The sequence below is a fragment of the Hoplias malabaricus genome, chromosome 18 (genome assembly GCF_029633855.1).
Source record: "Hoplias malabaricus isolate fHopMal1 chromosome 18, fHopMal1.hap1, whole genome shotgun sequence".
NCBI lineage: Eukaryota > Metazoa > Chordata > Actinopteri > Characiformes > Erythrinidae > Hoplias > Hoplias malabaricus.
Window position 1 is genome coordinate 9,645,369 of NC_089817.1, and position 8,585 is coordinate 9,653,953.

Genomic DNA, 8,585 nt, shown 5'->3' on the forward strand with positions numbered 1-8,585 from the left:
TAAATGCATATTATTCATTTTCAGTCTAAGGAAATAAAGCTGAAAAATGTATTTATCACAAATATATCCAAACTTTTTCATTCATTCATTATCTGCAACCGCTTATCCAGTTCAGGGTCGCGGTGGGTCCAGTTCCTACCTGGAATCATTGGGTGCAAGGCGGGAATACACCCTGGAAGTCCTTCAGAGGGAAACACACACATTCACGGACACTTTTGAGTCGCCAATCTACCTACCAACGTGTGTTTTTGGACTGTGGGAGGAAACCGGAGCACCCGGAGGAAACCCACGCAGACACGGGGAGAACATACCAACTCCTCACAGACAGGTCACCTGGAGCGGGAATCGAACCCACAACCTCCCTGGAGCTGTGTGACTGCGACACTACCTGCTGCACTACCGTGCCGCCCTTATATCTAAACTTGATCATGTCTATCTATAAAATTGGTAAAAACGGTGTCATTCCTACCTCCGGAATTCTGCACAGCTGGATTTGACAATACAAAATGCCATGTAGAAATAAAAAATAGGAACAGATCACTGTGACTGTGATATGTATCTGTTTTCAGAGCAGAAATAAAATGGCAGATATTTCACAGCTCATTTGCAAAGCAAACACTGACCCCACGAACTGGACGCACACATCAGTGCCCTTAATGGTAGAAAATCACGTGGCTGACTCTGTTGAATGTCATAAAACACACACTGTCATGCATGGTATTTACAAGCCTTTGTTAACAAGCCTAAAAACAAGCAGAATTCACATCCCACAACTGCATACAAAAGCACCACAGCTCATCAATTAAAGGCTTGACTCAATCAGTCAAGCTCTTGAAAAGGCAGCAAGGCCCAGGTGAGCAGGTCGAACGAGGAGGGGGAACAGGGGCTCTGGTTGGAGCACAGTGCACAAAAGAAAATAAGAATCTCTCCCTTGATTTGTTCGCCAAGTGGAGCAGCTGGGTTCAGCCAAATCCTCAGTAATTCCATTAACTTGAACCCCACTGTGTCTCCAACTGAATTAACAAAGTGGAAGAAAAGGAAAGGCTGGCAGAAACACAGGCACTTGGGGGAGGGCTGTGATAACGCTGAAAAGCAAGAGTCTCTTCGCACTTTCAGTCAAGAAATGTACTCCAAATGAGTAATGAGCCATCAAAGACTGGCAAGGGAGGTCCCCTCAATTACGAATGTGAACATTTGTCACGTCTGGTGGAATGGGACTGTTCCAGATCTCTGTAAAGTTGAGCAATAGTATTTCCTTCTTCCGATCCTGATTAATGAGGTTAATTCTGAACGGATTCACAAGATCTGAAAGTTCAGCTCAGATTAGTCATTCAGACTTTATTTTTCACTGCTCCATGGACTGTGAAATGTTGCGGTTACACTTTAACTTTTAAAACATATTAAACCGTTAGCCAGTTTTCAAGGACATATCACATGTCTTGTGAGCTTTTTAAGACAAAGAACAGAAATAAAGACAAAAAATACACTTAAATATTTTTAATATACTGCAGAAAAAGACATTATGTAAACAAACAAAATGTTATTTATTTCCTTTTATTTATTTTTATTTATTTATTTATTTACAAACAATATGATATAGCCTATTGTGCACTTATATTTCTGCACATGGCAGTGTATTAGGTAATCAGCACAGAGTAATATGTGCCCTCACATATTTATTCATAACACATTTAAGTATTATTTGTTTGCTTTGCTCTTTCTCTTCTCTTCTCTTCTTTTTTTTTTTGTATAAATTTTTATAAGTATATTTGGCTGTTAAGAGGGTATCTTGTCCCCCTTCAGGACCATGGCATCCTGAGGGCTCTCATCTTTCTCTCTCATCAGTCATCCTTGCTTGCCATTTTAGTCATCAGCAAGATATTTTTTGAAAACATTAACCTATCATGGGAGGCACGGTGTGCCCGTAGTTGTGAGTGTGAGTGTGTGTGTGATGCCCTGTGAAGGATTGGCGCCCCATCCAGGGTGAATTTCTGCCACGTAAGCAGGTGAATCTAGGTATATAACAACCACCATGCATATTCTAACCTAACTACCTATAGCTAAAGAGTCACAACTTATATTTATTATACAAAGGGTATTACTTTTTCAAAATTTGCAGCATTTGTGTTTTCCTTTTTATTTGTTTCTTTCTTTTAAATTTATTTAGTTCATTTCACACTACTATAAAGTTTCACACGGTGCCATAAAGTTCGGAGACTGAAAACTAGCACAAGCTTCCACTGACACAATTAGCACTCCTTTTTTTTATATTATTTGTTTATTTTTAGTAACGGCTGAAAATTCTTGAAGGGGAACCTTGACTGGTAATTCTGTTACTTTAGCAAATAGACACAAGGTGGTAGCTCAGCTCATCATGCTGAGGGGGTGTAGGTGGCTCATATGAGTGTGGTATAAAAGCACATTGTCCTTGTAAAGATTTATGATGATTATTGTGTTTTTGCAAAAGCTGTTATTACTCGCATGTCAAGGCCTTGTTTAACTTTTTACTCACTGTGCAAACACAGCCTTGATCCTGACCTCCACTCTAATATGTCCACATGCAGATAAGAGAGAGGTGTGGACGGACAGGTTAACATCCATCCAGGGGGTCAGAGAGGAGGATGCACACTGCCTCATCCAGCCAGACTCTCCAGCAGCAGGACTTCCTGTCTGACCGCTTCCTGCTCAGGAGCTCGCCCTAGTCGTTTGGCAGTGTGTCTGGAAGTGTTTTTTTGTGATGGACATCCAAAATCACCCCAGCAGTGCTGGCAGCTAGTGCTCAGCTTGAGCGGAAGCTTACAGTGGGAATATTTGAATAATTGGTTGAAACAGCCTTGTAAGAAACACAGATATGGAACGATCAAAGGTTTCCCATAGTTCATTTTCATAGTGTACACATTCAAAGCCTCTGAAAAGTGTTTTTGTTCACAAAAGAGGACTTTGTTAACTCAGGGAAAAAGCATATTGACTCTGGAATGATCAGGTTTCATAAAAACAGGCCCAAATAATATCTTTTATTTTTTCCTGATTACTGCTCATATTGTCCATTGATACGTCTATGTAGAAATTATTGTGTACTGCTGTACAAGGGTTCAAAGTAAAGTGCTGGTTTGTATTAGTATTGACTTTCGCTATTTGTATCCATACTTTTCTATTCTGTTACGTCACTGTGCGCCCATGTACACTAGAATTCAAAAATTTGAAATACAAAATTGAATTGATGCTTCAAGTAATATGTGGGATACTAGGAAGCTTTGATTTTAAAATCCTCTAGACATATTCAGGTTGTTGTAAGAACTTCGAGATGATCCTATAATAATCAATAAAGTTGTACACTTCTTGTTGAGAAAGTACATTAATTATTCCATACATTATTAAAACGTTGAATATTTTTCGTGCAGAGATTCACACTGGAAATGTAGTTACAATATATGATACTGCATTAAATACACCCCCGTGTGTGTGTGTGTGTGTGTGTGTGTGTGTCTGCATGCATTAACGTCTCTGCAGGTTCTGTCCTCCCGAAACACCCACCCTGCTCCGGTCTGGACTGAGGCAGACGACTCCCACACTGCTGACTTTCTTATTTCAAATTCCAAGGAACAAAAGAGACTGCCCACGGGCCTGAGCAGACAAACAGTCGGCCTACAGTGCTCCAGTGGACACAGGCCACTTGGCAGCAGGCCACTCACTGGAAAAGAAAAAGAAACAGCTCTGTTTTTGCTTTTCTCAACCAAAAAGATGGGGGGATGGAGGGGAGAAGAGGGGCGACCAGACCACCTCCTCAGTGGAATGTGTTCATAATTCACTTCATACAAATGAAAGGGCCTTTGATTAAAAAAATCAAAGGTCTTCCTCACAATGTGACTGTGGCCTGTTTAACATAAATGCAGGCGGCAGGCCTGGCAGGCCTACGCTCACCTCCATAAGAGGGAATATGTATTCATGTGGACTGTACAGTACTGGACACAAAAAAGAAAATGTGATATTTGTTTATTCATGGGTAATTTCTCAAAGGACACAACATTACATTTTAAAGCTTTTCATGATACATTAATTTAGCATGTTACATGTTACAAATGTGTGCACTCACCAAGACTAATTCCTTGCATGTGCAACATACCTGACACAATAAAATTATTCTAATTCTGATTTGATTCATCTTATTGTTTTTATTACATGGCGATTACTGTGGAAGTAACACAGTGCACAAGTCGCTCAGTTCACTAATAATTAGTGCAAATAACTGCAAATAGTTTAAAAGACAATTAAGGATTTTATTCTCAATCTATCAGGAATCTAATGTTATAATCACAAAGCATTATGAAGTCACAGCTAATTAACAAGTCTATTTTGATTGCCATCATCAAACAGACATCAAACCAATTACTCGTACTTACTCCCAGCGTTTGCTTTGTTGGTTGGCTATTAAAAGTCCATTAACAAACCACTAGTGGTGTAAGAAACAAAATTTTCACCTGTTTCCAGAACTGGCCTAATATATATGCATCTATTTACAGCATTTATGCTGACATTAAAAAGCGTTCCAGCCCAGATTGGTCTTTAAGCAAGGCACAGCACAGGCCAGCTATCCAGAACAGTTGAAATTTACATATATTGGGGAAATAGTTATAAAGTAATTGTATTCACATATCAAACCATACAAACATAAAAACCCAGAAATAAGGGGGAAACAAATACAGGAGAGTGTATAGTGTACGCCCTTTAACAGAGAAGTGAAATGGTCTGAATCTTTATTTACTGTAAATCTATCAGAGATCTCTCTCCTACCACTCACTTTTGAGTGGCTCAGCATATTTCAGAGAAGCCTCTTGCCCAAGGATTTCCTCTGTTTATGGATGGTGCTGTTTCTCTTGTCGGTTTGCCTGAAGCATGTTTATCCCTCATAATTACCCAAAATCCCCGGCAGTCTAGACTGGCCCAGTCTAAAGGAGGAGTTCATGGAAGGCAGAGGCTAGACTTTAGTATTTCCTGTGCTGTGAAATCAGTAGGCAACGACAAATTTAGCAGAGAAATTACTTTATATTTGCAATATATATTTAACCAACATCTACATAATATGAAATATTTCCCATTTAAATTAATTCCCAATTATGTCAAGTGTGTAAAATAAACTTTTAGTCTTCACTATTGGCTCACCCCAGCTATATAACACACTAAGCTTCTTTGAAGCTAAAGAATATATCATAGTATTTTGACACATGATAATCATATAATATCTTGTTGTTTCAGGTCTATATAAGTGTATATATATATATATATATATATATATATCGAGCTATTTATCAATGTGTCTTTCACACAGTTAATCACATCACATGATCCACGTTACTGAACCAGAAGACTCATATGCATCATTGAGTCTCTGCTGACACCTATCGGAGAAATACGTTTACTGCAGTTGATATCTCTTTATGCATACCTTAACTTCACTTATGATTATTGTGTAAATTTACCCCTGTGTTTTTATCACTGTGAATTTGGGAATGGTGGACGGAAACATGTTCTGCTCTGATTTGGTGGTATTACTGGGCTGGATTCAGCGTATAGTCCAGAATGAAATACACATACTGTCTTGCAGGCTTATGTTTTTAGGTTTCATGATATTACAAACACAATTCGCTCAAAGGTTGGTTTTACAGCTGTTTTGGATAGGAACCGGACCATATTGACTAATATTTCTATAATTAACGGTGTGTTGTAAACATAGCTATGATATATACCTTTTCTCTGGGACGTTATAAGGTGCGTTTCCGCCTCAACTGCTTTTAGAATAAGGCCCAATACAGGGCGGCCAATCAGAGCATATTTATTTAAATATGTCAGTCTTAAAGGCACGGTAAATAATAATCTATCCATTATCTGTAACCGCTTATCCATTTTAGGGTCGCTGGTGGTCCAGAGCCTACCTGGAATCATTAGGCGCAAGGCGGGAATACACCCCGGAGGGGACGCCAGTCCTTCACAGGGCAACACAGACACACACACATTCACACCTACGGACACTTTCCAGTCGCCAATCCACCTGCAACGTGTGTTTTTTTTGGACTGTGGGAGGAAACCGGAGCACCCGGAGGAAACCCACGCGGACACGGGGAGAACACACCAACTCCTCACAGACAGTCACCCGGAGCAGGAATCGAACCCACAACCTCCAGGTCACTACCTGCTGCGCCACCGTGCCGCCCTATTATTATTATTATTATTATTATTATTATTATTATTATTATTATTATTATTATTATTTTAAAAAGTTAGGATACAGAAGCACTCAGAAATTGTGTTATAAATATAAATTAGGACTAATTTCCGTACATTAAACCGCATAATGTCACTCAAGTGGATTTCGTGTGAAAAAGGTTGTTTGATGAAAGGAACATGAGGAATAATAGATGTTTACTTGTTGGCTATGGTTCTGTCTGCATGCTTCTGCCTGGACACATGAGCTCATTTTACACAGCGAGGCTTGAGTGACTATTTTTTATAATCAGATGATATCCTCTGGGGTTCCCATGGCGACAGGCTGCATGATAAATATGAATGGAATGAAAATACACTCTGCTGGAGTGGGGCTTTCTGCTGTTTGTCTCACCATCTTTACAACTACTCACAAGAACCAGATTTCTTATTATAACGAACAATTCAAACATCAACAAAGCCCTGACTTAAACAGCATAGCATTTTAATTGCTGTTGTATTCTGGGAAACAAACAGTTTCCAAACTAGGGTAAAGAACAATGAATGGGTGGTCTCCTTTTCCAAGGGAATCAGACCCAGTTTTCCTGAGTGAAAGCAGCAGTGTTGCACACCACACTTGAAGACACTTAGTTTGTGTTCAGTAGAAACGCCAATAGCAACATCACCCTTCTGGTCTTTTGACTGTGGCTTGTACAGCTTATTAGATACATATGACCTCTTCATCCGGTTGATGAGTGATCAGTTCCCTTTCCAGGAAGTACAAAATGCTGTAGCCATGTGTGTCCTGGGACACACTTCTATAATTTCACTACTATAATGTGATTTGATGGATTATGTTGCCTTAATATTTAGATTTCTCTTAATACTTTCATTTTACAATTTAGTGTGTGTGTTTGGTGTGTTCTGTTTTTGTCTTTGTAAGTCGCCTCTGGATTCCACCCACAGTCCAAAATTACCTGTTGGTAGGTGGATTTGCTGTGTGAAATGGCCCACAGGTGTGAGTGTCTGTCTGAGTAAGTGGGTGAGAGTATGTGATGCCTTGTAATGGACTTGTGCCCTATCAGGGGGTTTGTTCCTATAATGTAATAAATGGTATGGTATAATATTGTAAATACTATATAGTAATATAAATGTACAAGTTTGGGTTTGCTCTGCTCCAAATCTCCAGGTGAACTCTTTATGCAAAACATTTCAGTAATAAAAAATAAAAGCTGATTTTAAGATGATGCCAGGATGCTGCTTTAAACCAAATGAACTCTGAACCTGATTTTACCCTCCCACAGAATCACTCACCACCTCCAGCTTCCTCATACACCTTCGTCACTCAGAGTTTACCTTGACATATACAGTGGTGTGAAAAGGTGCTTGCCCCCTTCATGATTTCTTTTGTTTTGCATGTTTGTCACTCTTAAATGTTTCAGATCATCAAAAAAATGTAAATATTAGTCAAAGACAACACAAGTCAACACAAAATGCAGTTTTTCAATGAAGGTTTTCTCAATCACACCTGTTCTCAATCAAGAAATAGGACCTGCCTGACAAAGCGAAGTAGACCAAAAGATCCTCAAAAGCTAGACATCATTCCAAGATCCAAAGAAATTCATGAACAAATGAAAAAGAAAGTAACTGGGATCTATCAGTCTGGAAAAGGTTATAATGCCATTTCTAAAGTTTTGGGACTCCAGCGAACCACAGTGAGTGCCATTATCCACAAACAGCGAAAACGTGGAACAGTGGTGAACCTCCCAGGAGTGGCCGGCCGACCAAAATTACCCCAAGAGGACAGCGACGACTCATCCAAGAAGTCACAAAAGACCCCACAACAACATTCAAAGAACTGCAGGCCTCACTTGCTTCAGTTAAAGTCAGCATTCATCATAAGAAAGAGACTGGGCAAAAATGGCCTGCGTGGCAGAGCGCCAAGACAAAAACCACTGCTGAGCAATAAGAGCATTAAGGCTCATCTCAATCTTGCCAGAAAACAGTTTGATGATCCCAAGACTTTTGGGAAAATACTCTGTGGACTGACGAGACAAAAGTTAAACTTTTTGGAAGGTGTGTGTCCCATTACATCTGGCGTAAAAGTAACAGTTCAGTAACATTTCTGAAATAGAACATCATACCTACAGTAAAATATGTTGGTGGTTGAGTGATGGTCTGGGCCTGTTTTGCTGCTTCAGGACCTGGAAGACCTACTGCGATAAATGGAACCATGAATCCTGCTGTCTACTAAAAATCCTGAAGGAGAATGTCCGGCCATCTGTTCGTGACCTCAAGCTGAAACAAACTTGGGTTTTGCAGCAGGACAATGATCCAAAACACACCAGTAAGACCACCTCTGAATGGGTGAAGAAAAACAAAGTGAA